Genomic DNA, 18,720 nt, shown 5'->3' on the forward strand with positions numbered 1-18,720 from the left:
GTGTGGCTAACTCCTATCCAATCACCTAAAAATATAATACAATAAAAAAAAAATCACATCTCACAAATAGATGAAGATCTGAATCCAAATGTACACACAAAAAAATACATTCAGGATCACTGAGTTTTGTGCTCACCTTTATGCAAATGAATATTTTAAGTTGAGGCTTGCTGGAAAGAAAGAAAAAAAGGGTTAATAACCAATCGATGATGAAATTGGAGAAATGTGGATGTTTGATCTTAAGAAGAGTGTAGTTAATCTTGAGATGAGTGAAGTTGGAATTAAGTTTTAGGACGTTACTCTTAGTTGAGAGTATTAAAAAGAGAAAAAGGGAGTATAGTGGATAATGCAGACAAACGCATAAATTTCTGAACAATGTTTTTATCTAGTACTGCGTTTGATGAAAAATGTGAGAGAGAGAGAGAGAGAAAGAGAGAGAGCGGGAGGGAGAGAGAGAGAGAGAGCAAAAAGATCGGGAGAGTTGGAGAAAATTTATAGCCACTTTACTAATCAAACACCGAGAAAAAAAATTGGTTCTATCTGGTACCATTTTTTTATAAATCTGCGCACTTTCAAGAATGTATAATGGAGAAAAAGTAAAAAAATTGAGGGTGTGGCTAACTCCTATCCAATCACTTAAAAATATCACACAATAAAAAAAAATCACATCTCACAAATAGATGAAGATTTGAATCCTAATGTACACACACAAAAATACATGTAGGATCACTGAGTTTTGTGCTCACTTTTCTACAAATGAATATTTTAAGTTGAGGCTTGCTGGAAAAAAAAAAGATTAATAACCAATCAATGATGAAATTGGAGAAACTTGGACGTTTGGTCTTAAGAAGACTGTAGTCAGTCTTGAGATGAGTGAAGCTGAAATTAAGTTTTATGACGTTATTATTAGTTGAAAGTATTAAAAAGAGAAAAAAGGGGTGACATTGTATAGAACCCATGTGGTCCTTTTAAGTTTATATTTCATTTAGTTTTTTCACTTTCTTCTATTTTGTATCTTAATCTTTGTGTTATAATTAATTATTACATAAGTGTTTAAGTTTCTCATTTTTTAAACTTATGACTATATAGTGTTTATATTTAGACTCAAATTGAAAAATATCATAAAATTAAATTGTCTTAATTATATTAAGAGTATAATCGAAAAATAAAGATAAATTCTACAATTTTTTTAAGAAGTTTTATATTAAATTATGTATATTAAGAAAATAATTGATAATACTTAATTTATATATTCTTAATAAAAAAAATTAAATATATTTCTTAAATTACCCATTTTGACTAATAATTAAATGAATGCATTTATAATTCAAAAGTTTAAATTTAATGAAATGTATTTTAGAGATGCTGTCAATAAAATAATTTTAAAAAGACATTAATAATTTCTCTGTTACACTTTGACTATGATGGTACTAGTAATTCATTTTACTAAAATTAAAATGAAAATTTCAATTTTTTTATTGTTTTCACCATCAGTATCTGGTCCACTAAATCATCTAATCTGGTTTGAGAGTCAGTTCTAACATAAAGTGGTTCCAACCCCCTCCTAATAACAGTTGCGGGGATTTCATTTCTTGAAAATGCAAACATTTATTTCATTAATACAATAAGGCAAACTAAAGCACAAAAACATGCCGCAGTGAAGCGAAGTCTTCCGTCAAAAATCACCACAATCTACAAGATTCACACACACATCATACAACCAACAAACATGACCAATAAGAATGCTTCATTCTTATTGGTTGTCAGTGTGAAATTAATTTACACTGACGGTGCGTAGTCTTTAAACTCTAGGTATAAACCCAAAAAACAGCACCGTCATAAATAGTAGGTTGTGATTACAACCCTCTCGTAATCGTAGTTGTGGGGGATTTCATTTCTTCAAAATGCAAACATTTATTCAATTAAAACAATAAGACAAACTAAAGCACAAAAACATCAAGTGGTTCCAACCCATTCCTAATCGCAGTTGTGGGGGATTTCATTTCTTGAAAACGCAAACATTTTTTCAATTAATACAATAAGACAAACAAAAGCACAAAACATGCCGCAGTGACTGTAAAGGCTTTTGTCAAAAATCAAAACCTACAAGATAAACACATCATACACACAAGAAACATAACCCATAAGTATAACAAACAAAACAGCACATTCATAAATTGTACGAGACAAACAATCATCCAATGTATTGCTTCATGTTTTTCCAACCACCTTCTAATCACAGTTGTGTGAGATTTCATTTCTTGAAAACGCAAATATTTGTTAAATTAATAAATAAGACTAACCAAAGCATAAAAGATGCCGCAATGAGTGGAAAGTTTTCTATCAAATATCACAACCTACAAGATAAACACATCATACAAGCAACAAACATAACTCATAAGTATAAACCCAAAAAACAACACCGTCATAATTTGTATTAGACAAAAAATCATCAAACGTATTGCTTCAAGTTGTTCCATCCCCTCCAAATCGCATTTGCGTGGGATTCATTTCTTGAAAGCGCAAATATTTATTCAATTAATACAATGAGACAAACTAAAGCACAAAACATGCCACAATGAGTGCAAAGTCTTATTACAAAAATCATAACCTACAAGATAAACACATCATACAAGCAACAAACATAACCCCAAAAACAGCACGGTCATAAATTGTACGAGACAAACAATCATCCAACGTATTGCTTCAAGTTGTTCCAACTCATTCCTAATCGCAATTGTGGGGGATTTCATTTTTTGAAAACGCAAATATTTATTCAATTACTACAATAAGACAAACTAAAGCACAAAAACATGCCGCATTGAGTGCAAAGTTTTCTGTCATAAATCACAACTTACAAGATACATACATCATACAAGCAACAAACATAACCCATAAGTATAAACCCAAAAAACAACACCGTCATAAATTGTACGAGACAAATAATCATCCAAAGTATTGTTTCAAGTAGTTCCAACCCCCTCCAAATCGAAGTTGCGGGGGATTCATTTTTTGAAAACGTAAATATTTATTCAATTAATACAATGAGACAAACTAAAGCACAAAAACATGTCGCAATGAGAGCAAAGCCTTCTGTCAAAAAACACAACTTACAAGATACACAAATCATACAAGCAACAAACATAACCCATAAGTATAAACCAAAAAACAGCACCGTCATAAATTATATGAGACAAACAATCATCCAACGTATTGCCTCAACTAACTTTTTGACTAAGTATAAACCCAAAAAACAACACCGTCATGAATTATTTTAAGAAAAATTTGTTTTCAATTCGTTTTATAATTATTCTTTGGGTCATGTTAACATAGGATTTGGATCCTCTCCAATTTTTTTCTCATGTTGGTCATGTTATAGTAATCTTAGTCATTCATTCAAAAAATTAACCTCTCTTCTTAAATGTTTTTATGCTCTTTGTGATTTATCAACCATTAGATTAAGAAAATGATAGAAAACATGAGAGAAAAAATATGAGAGAATCCAAATCCGTTAACGTGTGCTCTAAAGACACATGTTAAGGTATCTTAATATAGAAATTTTGCATTTAATAATGCAAAATATTTAACGTTTGAAAAGTTCAAATTCACAAATTTCAAAAATTAATTTTTACATTCACTTCTTTAACATGTGTATTTGTATGTATTACCTAACTTAATGGTCCTTGAGTAAAAAAAAATCACTAGTGGTAACACGTACCAGCTAGGCATATTTTTAAGGAAAAAGTTAAAAAGTGTGCCCCTGGGCAATGGTTAAGGAATGAAAATAGTAATATAATTTTGAAAGTAGTGCATTCTATGCATTGAAATTTTAAAAACAAATATTTTCTTCTTAAAACTTTTGTTATTATTTTCATTTTTTTTAATCATTATCCCCCAAGGACAATGTGGCATGACCCTAATTTTAAACGTCCATTTCTAGAGTATTAGTAATGATGTTTCCATCACAAAATTTTATAAAAGATTGACTATGTGAATATTTTGACAATGTAAATTAATTACACTATTAATAAATCAGGTAGGCCTAATTTTAAGTTTATCAACTTTTAATGGAGGTTTTGGCCTAGTCCCCCTCTTTTTTGTAAGTTCTCTCTCCTTATTCTCTTTTATCTATCTATATATATAATTTTTGAGGTAGTAGCACTTTGCTACTCCTCCTTTTTGGCTAAAAAAAAAAACTATTAATAAAAAAAATACACTCCTATTTCTTGAATTATAATTACACTATACTAAATATTCCCTTTTTTGTATAAATAGAAAATTACACTCCTATTGTATCTGCAAAATCATGCTTGATAAAAAAAAAGCATCTGCAAAATCATCATAAATTTGACATGTCAACAAAAACTCTAGTTTATAGACCATTTTAAAAGTTTTGAGATTTTGTAGGAACTAAAATAAATAAAAAATTTACAGGAACCAAAATTAAAACGAGGAATATTACATGGACCAAAATCATATTTAAAGGATTAATGGTGGCAATAGCATTCCCTAAACTATCAATTATTAAGTCCCAAACACAGAAAAATCTCAATGAATCATTTACATTAAATATTTCAATTCACAATTTTTTTTTGGGTACATATTTCAATTCACAATTATAACTAGAGTTCATGTACTTGGAAACATTTTTAGTTCTTACATTTTATTCGATATTTAATAATATATATATATATATATATATATATATATATATATATATATATATATATATATATATATATATATATATATATATATATATATATATATATATATATATATATATATGGGTTGCTAATTTACAACCAACTAAAAATTTAAGGTGTAAATTAGGAATACGCACCTTTTCACTATGGACAAAAACCTCTGACATTTAGTTATTTTACACTAGAAATTTAAATTGAGGGTTAGTTAGGTAACTTTTATTAAATGTTGGACACCCGTTTACTAATTTACACCCACATAATTATAAATATGTGCAACCTAAATAAACAGTTTTTTTACAAGTTATTTTTTTTCAAGTTGGAATAAACATTACACATAAACAATGATCATTGGAAAATAGATTATCTAATTGTATAAAACGTTAACAATACGAGTTTGAAGCAATTGAAAAAATAAATAAAAGCATAAACAAACAATAATAAAATATTGCAATCAGAGTTTAGGGAAAAATAAATTTCATTATGAAGGTAATTCAATTCTACTTCAATACGATGCAATTCAAAATAATTTACATAAACCCATCAATACGATGCAACCTAAATAAAATTGGATTGTATGTATTTTCTCAAGTTGTCATTTTTTGATTTTCTAGGTTGTCTTGTGTTTATTATGGTTGTATATATTTATAATTGTTTGGGTGTAAATTAGCAAATGGGTGCACATTATTTAATAAATTTTATCTAACTAACCCTAAATTTCCTAGTGTTAAATAAGTAAATATAAGGGTTTTTTTGTCCTATTAAAAAAGGTGCGCATTAATTTACACCTTAATGTTGTTAGTTGGTTGTAAATTACCCCCTATATATATAACATAGTGTAGCACTAGAACTGATTCACAGGTTATAACAAAAGTATACCAAAAATATAACAGACTTTGATAGTGAGCCTGCATTCATACACGCACTAGCTAACTGAAATAATATCAGTGCACCTTATCAGTGTACCACAATATTAAGACAATGTTACAAAATAGAAAGATATGTCTCCGGTGTACTACAATTTTTTGTTCAATACTACAACCCTCATTGTAAATGAGGAGCAATTTCTCTTTATTTGTATCAGCCATATGCATGCATTTAAACAATTGTGCTCATGCTTTTTGAAACTAATGTCCTTTCACTTTCAAATTTAGAACATGCCTCCAAAACATTTCCATCACAATCAAAACCGGTCTACTTGTTGCCAACTTCGTCCACCTATTTACAATGTAGTGACTTGGAATTTCACTAAAACCTCTCCCCTTTAATACAAAAAGAATATATGTCGACATGGTATACCTTCCGAATCAAACATTTTGCATGAACAATGTGCAATGTTATTAGAAACACAATAAACAACTTCTCTATGTTTGCTCATTTTGGTGCCATATTAACCACAACATTATCAAGTATAGAAAATAACAAATTCTCACCTTTCTTTTTCGTTCCTTCAATTCCACAATCTATACATGCACTCCACAACTCCTTCTGAAACATGTAAAAAAATTCATATGTATAAACCTCTCTACCGTGCTTCTCTAAATCCATGTGCATCTTCAATTCTGGATTAGAATGAAGTGTATCATTACCAGCAAGAAGTTCTTTATGTCCATGTGCTTCTAAAGCAGAATCAAATCGCATCCAAAATATTACTAAAGTAAGATTCTTATTCAAATAGTTTCCAAAAAATGAGTTTTCACTCTCTGATCTTGAGGTTGTTCTCATAATTCCAGCCATAAATGTATCTTTGAAATAAGCCGGTATCCACATGCTTCTAAGTATCAAATACCTTGCCAATCACAGGTTTGAGTTCATTACCGCACGGAGGAATCCACTCCTCCGACATAATCGAAGTCTTTTGATGACGAGGCTGAATCCTTCTCCATAAAAATTGTTCCTAAAACTAAACACAACAAATAAATTATTCCTAAATTGACATTGGCCATATAAATTATTCCTAAATTGGTTATGATGTAAATAAAACCTAATATGCCAAAAAAAAAACCTAAAATATACAAAACTTGTATCAGAATAAACATGTAGAGATAATGGGGAAAAACAATATAATCATGTCTCTATATAAAGTCATATTAAGGCGTTGATACTGTAACAAAAACAAAGTCATGATTTTTAGTAAAAATTAAAATATGAAAAGAAAAGCTAATAACATATTGAGGAACAATCTAACAACTTGAGCAAGTAAACAAAGGTCGGTGGCCGCCGGAACTGTGAATATGGTGACGATAAATTTTGGTAGAAGTCACTGATAGAAGACAAATAGATAGGGAGAAGAAGAATTGGTGCCAAATAGTGGAAGAGAGAGAAAGAGTTCAATAATAATGAAAATGGCACATGACAATGTCACATGACTCACTTAAATGATGTTCTAATCTTACTTCTTCATTTAAATCTAATGATTGTAGTTCATTCTCATATTTTCATATAACTTTACCATTCTCATAATATACATCCTCTATATATATAATCATATAGTTTGTTTCTGATATCAATTTTAGTCCTTCCATCAATTTTGGTCCTTCCATCTATTTCTTCATAGTCACCAAACAAATTACTAATGATTGCTGATGTGGCACACTGTGGGTCTTTGTTTATATAGCTAGCAAATGGCATGTTAACATGTGGCAACACAATGACATTTTTAAATATAAAACAAAAGCTTTAATATTTCATATTTGAGGTTTTTTCTAATCTACCCTTTTTATGATTTGAGGGTATTTACCCATCAACCAATAAGAACATGTTTTATGCAAATCGAAATATGCAAATTCAAAAGTTTGTTACAAGTAAGTTGTGGGTACCACATGCAAATCCACTTAATTATGTGGTTTGTTTTCATTGGTTGGTGGATAAATACCATCAAATTATGAATGGGTATAATAGGTGGGAATAGGTCAGGCCGGCCTATAGGGGCCTATGCCATAGCCTACATAAGCTCAGGCCAGGTCTGCCTATTTATTTAAATAGAGGAGACCAAGACTTTTTTTATAAGTCTAGTTAGTTTTTTTTTTGATAAGCATAAGTCTATTTAGTTAAATAGGTCAGACGAAAGGCCATTAAAAAAACATTTTAGCCTACTAGGCTAGCCTTTTTAAGTTAATATGAAAAATATTTTTACTACTATTATTTATATATATATATATATATATATATATATATATATATATATATATATATATATATATATATATATATATATATATATATATATTAAAATTTGTAATTTTATTAAATTATAACTTTATTAACTTTTTCAATAGTTTAAGTTTATAAATCTACATTAGTTTTCACATATATAAATGAATTATTATAAACTAGAATTAAAATGTGATGACATATATAGTCAAATTCTTTAAAATACAATGTTAAATATCAAAAGGAACATTGATTATTAGTTTATAAGCATAAGTATATTTAAAATAAATATAATTATTTACATTAGTCTTTCAAAAGGTCAGACTCAGACCTAAAGTTAAGCCTATGATAGGCCACATGCCAGACTCAGGTCTTCAATTTTTTGACAGACCAGATTCAGGCTTGGCAAAGCCTACCTCGACCTAGCCTATTCCTACTTTGGGTACGGTAGGCCTCACCTTTTTTAAATAATAATAATAATGTTAAAAGAAAAGAAAGAAAGAAAAAGTAAAAATCTTGTTAGTGCGCCGGCGAGCCATATAACATGAATATGTAGGCTTAATTTGTTTCCATAGCTCGTTAAGCCGGATAAAATTTGCAGCATTCCGCAAAGTCACATTATAATTTATAACTTATATATCGATGATTATTCTATCATGATTGAACAGTCTTTATTTAAGTTTAGTTAATGTGTAAAAAAATAACCGTAGTGAATTCGAGTTCCTTAAACCACAGTCAAACCACTTTCACGAAAATATATTCTATATAAATTATGTAGAAGAAGCCACCGAAAATCAGCATATATAATGTTAAATATTTACAAGTATATAAGTTTGGTAAGTTCAATAAGCTAGTTTATAGTTTATTTGAACTAGTTTATAAGTTTATTTGATAAAAATAATTAGATATGTTTGATAACAAACTTCTCCAATTAACTTATAGCATTTATTGAGATGTTATTTCAAGCCCCAAAGCAATGCAAAGGCTTCTGGCAAAAATCACACAACCTGTATCGCATGATATGCACATCATACAACCAATAAATAGCACTGTTTCAAACACTCATCCAATATATTGCTACAATCATAAAAAATTGTTTTAATTTTTTTTTTCAATTCATTTTATAATTATTATATATATTTATTTATTTTTTGAAAATAACGTTTTTCTTTTCTTGGAAAAACAAACATTTTAGGTCTTTATTTTTTGAAAATAACGTTTTTCTTTTCATTATATATACATATTTTTATATCTAAACTATTTTGATGAAAAACTAAATGACAACTATACCACAAGAAATTATTAACAAAAATTATTGAAAATTGTTTTTTTTTATCTAGTTTGTCTTTAATGAAAATTATATGAGAGAGAGAGAAAACAAAAAGAAAAAGCAGTGTTTTAAAAACCGGACCGGTTATCGAACCGGTGATGATACTGGGTCACTGGTTCATTGGTCGAACCACTGGGTCACTGGTCGAACTGCATAATAGACCGAATTAAATCGGATTAAACCGATAAAATGAACCGGTCTCTATATAGTTATTGAACCGGTCTCTATTAAAATATATGAAATTTTGAAAATTTCATAAACACACCCATTTAAAAAAATTATCTATAATATAAACATGTGATTTGTTTTGGTGGCGAGTGTAATAGTAATATAAATATATATACTGTAATATTATGTAAAAAAAATAATATTATATTCATAAAGATCATATTATTTAGGATACACCTAATTTTGTATATGGAAAAAATGAACGGCATCTAAATTGGGCTATTTTGAATTCATGTATTAAAAAAGCCCAAACCATGTGATATAAAGTTACAAACCCTAAACTGTAGATATAATATTTGCTACATGTTTTGCAGCCGTCACTTCTATCTCACTTCACTTTTCCTTTATTACTATGTACTGCATTTTTCTTCTTTCTTTTTCTATGTGAGATTGCAAGTCCATATTTAATTCTAATTTTCTTCTTTCACATCTTTTTCCTTGAAAGTGGATCCGTTCATGTCTGCTACCATAAACTCAATTCTCATGTCGCTTGCTATTTTCTCATCTTCGATCTCTCTGAATCCGAGTCTCTGTTTCTGAATCTCCAAACGCTAACAACTTGTCTCTGTTTCTCATTTCTATTTTCATTCTGATTTATTTTAATTTTTCTATTTCATTTTTTTAATTATTAATAATAACAAAACAGTATCTTGAAAAGAAAAAAAAAATATAACAAAACGACGTTGTTTTGGTAGAAAATAAAAACGGGTGTAATCAAACCGCCGGTTCAGGGGAACCGCCGGTTCACCGGTTTTCCCGGTTTTTTCCGGTTTTTTCCGGTTCCCATCGGTCCAACTGCATGGACGATCCAACATATGAACCAGACCGGAAAGGCTCCGGTTTCCGGTTCGACCGGTCCGACCGGCCGGTTCGGTCCGGTTTTTAAAACACTGAGAAAAAGTGGAGAGAGAGAGAGAGATATTTTAAAGAGATGGAGAGAGAAGAAAAATATGCGAGATAAAAAGAGAGATGAGAGGTAAAAGATACAGGGAGACGTACAATTGTTACGTAAAAATTATTCTTTTTATAATTAAAAGATTTCTCATTTTTAAACTTAAACTATATATACACAAATCCAAAAATATCATAAAATTTCTCTTAATTATATTAATAGTATAATTGGAAAATAAAGATCAATCATACGAATTCTTTGTTGGAGAATTTCTATAAGAAGATGTTGATGACGATTGTACCCGAAGATTCAAAGCATGTATATACACCAATTAATGTATATTGGATGCAATTGAGAAGAATAGTAAATTCTCTTCAGGATACTTTGAATATATACCATGATGTGATTTGCACAAACACAACATGTCTACCTTTGAGCCTGAAAGAGCTGTTTTTTGGATTCTGATGGGCCGATCATTTTTTATTCGAGATTGGGAGTTATAGTCGATCTAGTGGAAACTTTTGGGGTTGGGTTGGTGTCTTTTGGTGACCCGAAATTTGAGGGGTGTCTTTCTGATTTCGGGATTAGGAGGTGAACCTCTTTTAGATGGTGTTTGTTTTGGTGTTTATTTTTGGCGTTCCGCATATACAGGGGCGGATCCATGCCTAATGGATTGGGGGCTTGAGCCCCCACAAGCACAAAAATTTTCCTTATAATAATACTGTGATATATGTTTGTTATAAGGAAAAGTCAATTATATATTTATTTTAACCCCCATAAAAATTAATTAAGTCGATTAATTTATACTTTATATTTGTAAACTCACTACAAATTCACATTTTCAAATTTTAATAAGCTTGATTAAAATAAAATAAGTCATAATCTAATTTTTTTTCTAGTTATATTTATGTGTAGGTTCTCTTGGTCTCCGATCAAAGTCTCCATACACCATCTCTTTCTCTTTTAATTTTATTTTTCTCCAATCATATGCAACCTCTCCTCCTAATGGATCAACATAAACCATTTTTTAATGACCGTCCCTAAGATAAGGCTATCAAGGCAATGGCCTTATACCTCTAAAAATTTAAAATAAATTATTTGTCTTCTATTTCTCTTGTGAACGATTGCAAATTTGTAAAAATATATATTTTTTGTTTTATTATAATAAATCAACCAACATCTTATAAAAATTTATTAGTAACATTTTCAAGCCCCCACTAAATAAAATTTATGGATCCGCCACTGGCGCATATATATTGCACCCTATTATGTAGTTGCTTTTATACTGGTCTCTGTTCATCTTGTGCAGAGATGTAACACCCTTGATTTACCCCTTTATTTTATTCGTGAAAAAGTTAATTTCATTTATTTAATAAGGATGTCACACACACTCAACGTAATTATGTCCTCAAATGATTAGAAATTATGCAGCGGAGAATAAAAATTAAACCAATAATATAAGTTTCAAAGTCCAAATTGAAATTATTGAATCAAAATGTCATAGTCCAATTGTTAATAAAGAATTAGTAGCATAATTAAATAAAAGTTTTCCCCAACAACATCCTAACAAAGTGACTCCAATTAAATAGCAAAACAACAGCTATCCGAACGCATCAGCTATGACTCATCACCTACCTGAAAATCTACGGTTGCACACCGTAAGGCCAAGCCAGAAGAGAGAATGTAAAGGTGAGAGACAGTACATCAAGAAAGTAACTGAATTAAAACGTAATAACTAGCAACATCATAAACAACAACAAGACCACCTAAGCGGATGACCACGCGCATTCATCAATCAACCACAATCATCAATCAACAATTAAATAAAGAGAAATAAACAACAACATTTAAATGAACAAATATAATTAAAATGCATGCAATGCGCCTAGGCTCGCTACATGCATGTGGTACCAATAACAACGTCATTTCCAGTTTTATATCATGAAGGATCAACATCATTTTCAACATCATCTATACAATAGGCAACGTCATTTGACGCATGAATGAATGCATGTCATGTTATAATAAGCAACGCCAATAGGCAACATCATTTAACAACTTCGTCGTCATTATAACAACATCAATAATCAATGGCTTAATCACGAAACAACATCAATAGTCAACGGCTTAAAGACAACAACTTATAAACAACGACATATTATAGCTGCTTATAAACAACGGCTTATAACAACAACGACAACACGACAAACGGCAACACAATGACCACCATAGCAATCAACGGTAACAACGATAATTTATTTTTAATACAACGGCATAATCACACACCTTGTAAGCATCAACTCAATTAACTATGATATCGATTCACATATGATAATTCAAAGAACTTAATCTTCTCTATACTTTTATTTGTTTTCTCTTTTTAATTATTTATTTACGTTTATAAGTTACCAAATCATCATCAACTCACTTCTCAAACAACAACAAACACACCTCAAACAAAACTAGTTTCTTTCTATTAGTTTATTTTTAATTATTTTCTTTAAAAAATAAAATCCCTATTCACAACACAATTACTATCAACGAGCAACGATTTAAAACAACACCGATACACAACAATTACTAGCAATTTCGATTACAACACCACCTAAAACTTCATAACTCGATTAATCTTTCACTCCTCTCCAAAACAGCAGCCCCTTACCCCTCTTTAACAGTACCACTAACTCAAATCATCTTGATTTAGTTTATCTACGAAATGTACGAATTTTAAATCAATTTAATTAATAAAAATTGTGATATAAATTCAAATCCTTGGAGGGACATAAATCAGAGAGAGTGAAGTACACCAAAAGGTTCCAAAATATTCAAAATACTTTACATAAAATTTTGGGAAACTTTTATAAAATTATTATATTTTTAATCGCATTTTTACCTCAAATAATTAACTAAAAATAGCTATAGGTGTCCAAAAATTCCAAAAGAGGTACCAAAATTTCAAGAAAATTATTTACAATGTTTCTATAAAAACAAGTTTTAAACAAACGATCTCCAGGACCTCGCATGCGCCCCACGTGCCAGACTCGCGACTGGGCGTGATGCTCGGCACTGTTCATCATCACTCTCACCCGTTTTCCTGTAAACGGGTCGCACGACCCAGTTTTTCGACCCGATTTGTTCTCCCTGTATACTCAACGAAAATCGACGTTCTTTATATCGTTTTGATCGTCATTTTATTTCTAAAGGATACCCGTCATTATTTTCAAAAATCGGCAATCGAATAGTACATAAAGAAGAGGCTAAAGTTCTCTTTTTAAAAACAACAACAACTCCATTAAAAATCATTCAAGGTTTTCGGTTAGGACAATTTGTTTTACCCAGAAAAATTCCAGGATTGTTTTAAAACTGATTAGGACTCTTAAAACACAATAAAAATTCGATTCCTTGAATTAACCCCCTAAAATTCGAGATTGTGATTTCTTGAGTTTTTAGAACAACCCCATGAACTCAACAACTCATTTTATCTTAACCGTACCTGGGACACGAATTCTTCAAACACAAAACCACACACAATAAGAGCAACAACATCAGATGTCACACAACATAATTCAAAAACAACAAATATCTCTAATGATAGCAACAACAACCCAACAATTCAAACATCACAACATCATGGAAAGGAAATGGAGGAGAACAACAACTTAAAGCACACATAATGAATACAACAAGTATGCCTATTGAATTCAGAATTTCAAGAGTATAAAGCCCCCTTACTTGTTTTTGTAGTGATTTCCTAAGGTTTGAGATCGAGTTCCTTCCTCCCCTTCATTCTCTTCATTCTCTTATTAAAATTAAAATCATGGTTTTCTTTTATTTTTATTTTTACTACAATCTTATTCACACCCCTCCTATTTGCTCTCAACACCTCATTATCTAATTTTTCTACTTCTTTTTCTTTTAATTTTATTTTAGTTCACCAACATCATTCTACTCATTCTTTTAATTTTATTTTAGTTCACCAACATCATTCTGCTCATTTATTTTCCCCATGATTAATTATTTAACACATCAATATAATTAAATAACCACACAACAACCAACACAAGCAACTTCTAATAATAAAAAAATATTAATAAACTAATTCTAAAAGTTGGGGCGTTACAAGAGACCTGGTTAATAATATATTTGTTGTTAAAAAAAATGTCTACCTTTGATGATATTCCACAAAAAGATAATTCCTACAATTGATTCATGCATTAATTAAGTGAACGATGATTTAAAATAATGTAAATGGGAGAGAAATTGGTTGGATTTTTTCCAATTTCACATGTCCTTACTCCTTCCCAAATTTCTCTGTTTATAGAGAGATTAACACCACTTGGTGAAGAGAAAGATCTCTTAGACCATCTTCAATGGTGTAGTAATTATTAGGTACTCATGGTACTTATTAGGTACTACCATTGGAGTACCATCCATTTGAGTACCTATTAGGTACTACTTCTAAAATAAGAACTCTCTCTCCTCTTAGACCCACCTTATTTTTCATTAAAATATTCTTTTCATTCAACTCTCTCTCCTCTTGCACAATTTTTCCGTAAAAAAATTTAATGGTCCTCAATGATGTTTCAATAAGTGACACACATAATGGTCCTCATCCAAATCTCGCACTATACCTTCAAAGAAGAGCACAAATTTAAGATAGGTGAGCTCATCTTCAACTTCAACATGATCTTGTCGAGCATATTTAGCAACGTTTTGGGCATGATGATCAACAAAATTAATTGTTTTTAAATTTATGTAATGTTATTTTAAAATATTTTTTAATTATATCATTCTTAAAATTTGGCAATATTATTTTAAATTAAATTTTGTATTTTAATTATTTTTTTGAATTAGAAAAAAATAGTACATACTAATTTTATAATTTTATCATTCAATCAATTTATATTATAAAATAGATAATTAAATAATAAGTTATTGTAATGAAGTGAAGTTATTGATGAGACCTATTTTAGAACTTTTTAAAGAGTGCTCCATTGGAGGGGATGAGTACCTATTAAGTACTATTATTAAAAAATAATAAATTAGTGATGTGTCAATGTGAGACTCATTTAAGTACTCAAAGTTGGAGTGCTCCATTGTGGATGGTCTTAATATATCTATTCTGGTTTAACCAAAATCTTCGTTACTAGCAACGTTCAACAATAATTAGATTTGTTACATTAACCTGTTGGCTGGAAGGTGCGTTTTCCAACAACGGAAGGTCACAAAAACGTGGAAGTCTACATTTATGCTTGATTAAATTTGTACATGGCTGGGAAGTCTACACTTATTCACTTTCATTGGATTTAGACAACACTTATGCTTTTTGTTATACCACTCCAAATATTACATTTTTTTCTATTCTTCTCAAGCATGGTCCTCAATAAAATGTCCACATGAATGTATATGCAAAACCACAAAGTTGATCTTCTTAAAAAGCTTGGCCTAAAAGTTCCAACAAATGCTTCAATGAGTATCGGGAATATTGGAAGAACTTTTACAATCTTGAGGCAAATGTGTTTATTCATAGGGTGGATAGTGATATTATTCATGTTGTTTGGATACTATGTGTGTTAGCATGGATGATTCATAATGAAGGAACTATAAATGACATTAAGGTTGTGGAAGTTATGGAAAAAAATAAAGCATAATTAAGAAGATGGTGAGATTAAAGTATTGTTGTATATTGCTAGATGGAACCCTTGTAGCAAAGATAGTTTCTTTTGGAGTTATTACTTCATGGAAATGGTTGGTTGCTAAGAAGATTAATGCCCCATGTTTATTCTATCACTACAAAAATTTCGGCGTTTAGCCACAGTTAATTAGCCACGATTATTATAGCCGTGAGCATTAAAGTCATTTACCACGGTTTAACCGTGGCTAAAATAATAATTAAGATTTTTAATTTTTTTTCCTTTCAGTACGCGCGAGAACACAAATTTTTTCGGTTTTCACTTTCCCAATTTCACTCTTAGCGCTATGGATTCCCAATTTCTCAGTTTCATTCTTCTTCCAAATTCCTCAATCCCTAACCTCTTCATCCACCTTCTTCTTCCCTAACCTCGTTGAACCAATGATGATTCAGCCACCGATCGATTCCGCCACCGCTCTCATTTCTCGTCGAGCTATTGCGTGAACACAACTTCAATTTTGCTTTGTTTGGATTCACCTAGCCATCGCAAATCGCGATGCTTCAAAGACTCACAGTTAGGTTTCTATTCGGATTTCCTTCGTATGATTTTCCTTTCTGATTTTTCATTATTGTTCTCTAATTTTACTTCTTCGGTTAGGTTTCAATTTGATTTCCTTGATGCATTCACATAGGTTAAAAGGTAAATTGAAATTTGTTTCATCTATAGTATCAATTGATGTTAAATTGATAGTGTTGTGGATCGTAGTTCATTATGATTTCATTGAGTCCTGATGAACTAGGATTAGTGTTCTAAAGTTTATTTCACTGAATCATGATGAACTAGGTCTTCTTTGATATTTGGGTGATGGGGCTATAGTGGAAGCAGCTGGTGATGGTCCTGAATGCATCATACTTTGTGTTTCAATTTTTGTATCAGAAACCAAATCAAACTATGTGACATTTATCTGTTTAATGCTTTTTGGATTCTTGTGAGATATTCAGTGTTTCTTTTTCATTTTAATTGATTACTTTGTGTTAGGGTAATTTAAGAACTAGATTTTAAAATGGATTATTTTTTTAGGAGGACTTAGCATTAGTCCTTTTGTTAGAGGGTGAACTAAATCATCTCAGCCAAACCATTAATGAAGGGTGAACTAGAGTCTTTTTTTGTGTGTTTTCGTCTGTGTTTTTTGGTGTATAATAAGACTAATTATAATGGCTCACCATTTTTCGGATAAGGAGAAAAATAGGTGGATTCTAAATGATTTTGATATTGGAAAACTACGAGTTTTGTTTTCTTAGCTCTTATTCTTTTCCTGAAATCTCACATTGAGAATCTGTATGCAAAACAATTGAAATACATGTGGCAAATGTTGAATTTTATATATCTGAAATGGTTGTAGTTTATTATCGTTGTTGATTTGTGTTGTTTGTTTTTTAAGTTTTTCTTTACCTTGTCTTTCATTTCATGTGTTTATGAAAATGTATAATGTGGTTATGATACAGAGTAATCATATTGTTGCTCTGAAAGGTATATGAATGGTGTATAAATCTCCTTGATTGTATTGCTCGTTAGTTTTTTGTAGGTATGTATAGGCCTTGAAATTGAACTTGTCCGATAGTTTTGGGACGAGTACTACATGTACTTTTCCTACTGAGGTGGGTTTAGTACCTCTTGTACTAATTCTATTTTTCTAATATAATATACTATACTTATTGCGCTGTTCAATGAGACCTTGTGGCTGCACTATTCAAGTGAAGATGGAAAGAAGGAAAAAGTGGGATCCAGCAGGTAGACATATGGCGATATGCGTACAAGTGAAGATTTAAAATATTTTTTTATGATCCTTTTTTCCAAATAATAATCTTAGTCAAAATGTTAATTGTAACAATATATTGGATGTGTTTTTAATGGTGTTGTTTTTCTGGTTTAAATATACTTTTTTTTTTTACATAAAAGTGTTTATACACACTGATAGGTTACATTTGTTGGTTGTATGTGTGTGTATCACACTATCATGCAATGTAGGTTGTGTGATTTTTGCAAGAAGCTTTTCATTGCATTGCGGCATGTTTTGTGTGTCTTAGTTTGTTTTGTTGTATTAATTCAATAAATGTTTGCTTTTTCAAGAAGTGGAAACATTATTTTCAAAAGGGCATTGCTATATGGTGCGAAGCATTTTTCGCACAAAAGGCACGAACAGTGCAATTTGGTACGCTTGACTTTTAAACCCTGTTCTCTTGTTCTACTTTTTTTACAAAAATAATTAAACAGTCAAAGTATACACTCATATGCTACTTTTCACCTCTTGCTTGACCGTCTCATCTCATGTACATCAAAGTTTTTTGGATAGCGTATTCAGATTGAACTCATTTTAGTGACAATTCATATTAAATATTTTTTTATCCATATTGCCTTTATTTTAGTATTTTTATGTTGGGACAGATTGAGGTAGCAGAGGCGGATTGCTCTTTTTGCTCTTTTGGATGATAAAATGCAAACTACAGAGCCTAATAGTGCATTCGCTGTGATTTCGACGAATTCAGTTGTCGTACCAAATATTATTATCCTTTTCAAAAATGGAAAGAAGAAGGAAAAAAAATTACAAAATGATTTGAAAAAATATTTAGAATATTATTTGACGATTTTTTTATAAAATAATAATATTAGTCAAGAAGTTAATTGTATGAATACATTAATTGGATGAGTGTTTGTGACGGTGCTGTTTTTTGTGTGTTTATACACACTTATGATTAGTTACATTTGGTGGTTGTATGATGT

General features: G+C 30.3%; 1 long non-coding RNA gene across 1 annotated transcript; it reads right to left on the reverse strand.

The window, feature by feature from the left end:
- Nucleotides 1-11,781: 11,781 nt before the first annotated feature.
- On the reverse strand, nucleotides 11,782-16,808 carry LOC123888018. Its single transcript, XR_006801918.1, has 3 exons — nucleotides 16,585-16,808; nucleotides 14,039-14,094; nucleotides 11,782-11,949 (listed from the first exon to the last, which is right to left on the reverse strand). It is a non-coding gene; the product is annotated as an uncharacterized LOC123888018 (long non-coding RNA).
- Nucleotides 16,809-18,720: the final 1,912 nt, after the last annotated feature.

Source organism: Trifolium pratense, linkage group LG6, assembly GCF_020283565.1.
Source record: "Trifolium pratense cultivar HEN17-A07 linkage group LG6, ARS_RC_1.1, whole genome shotgun sequence".
Lineage (NCBI taxonomy): Eukaryota > Viridiplantae > Streptophyta > Magnoliopsida > Fabales > Fabaceae > Trifolium > Trifolium pratense.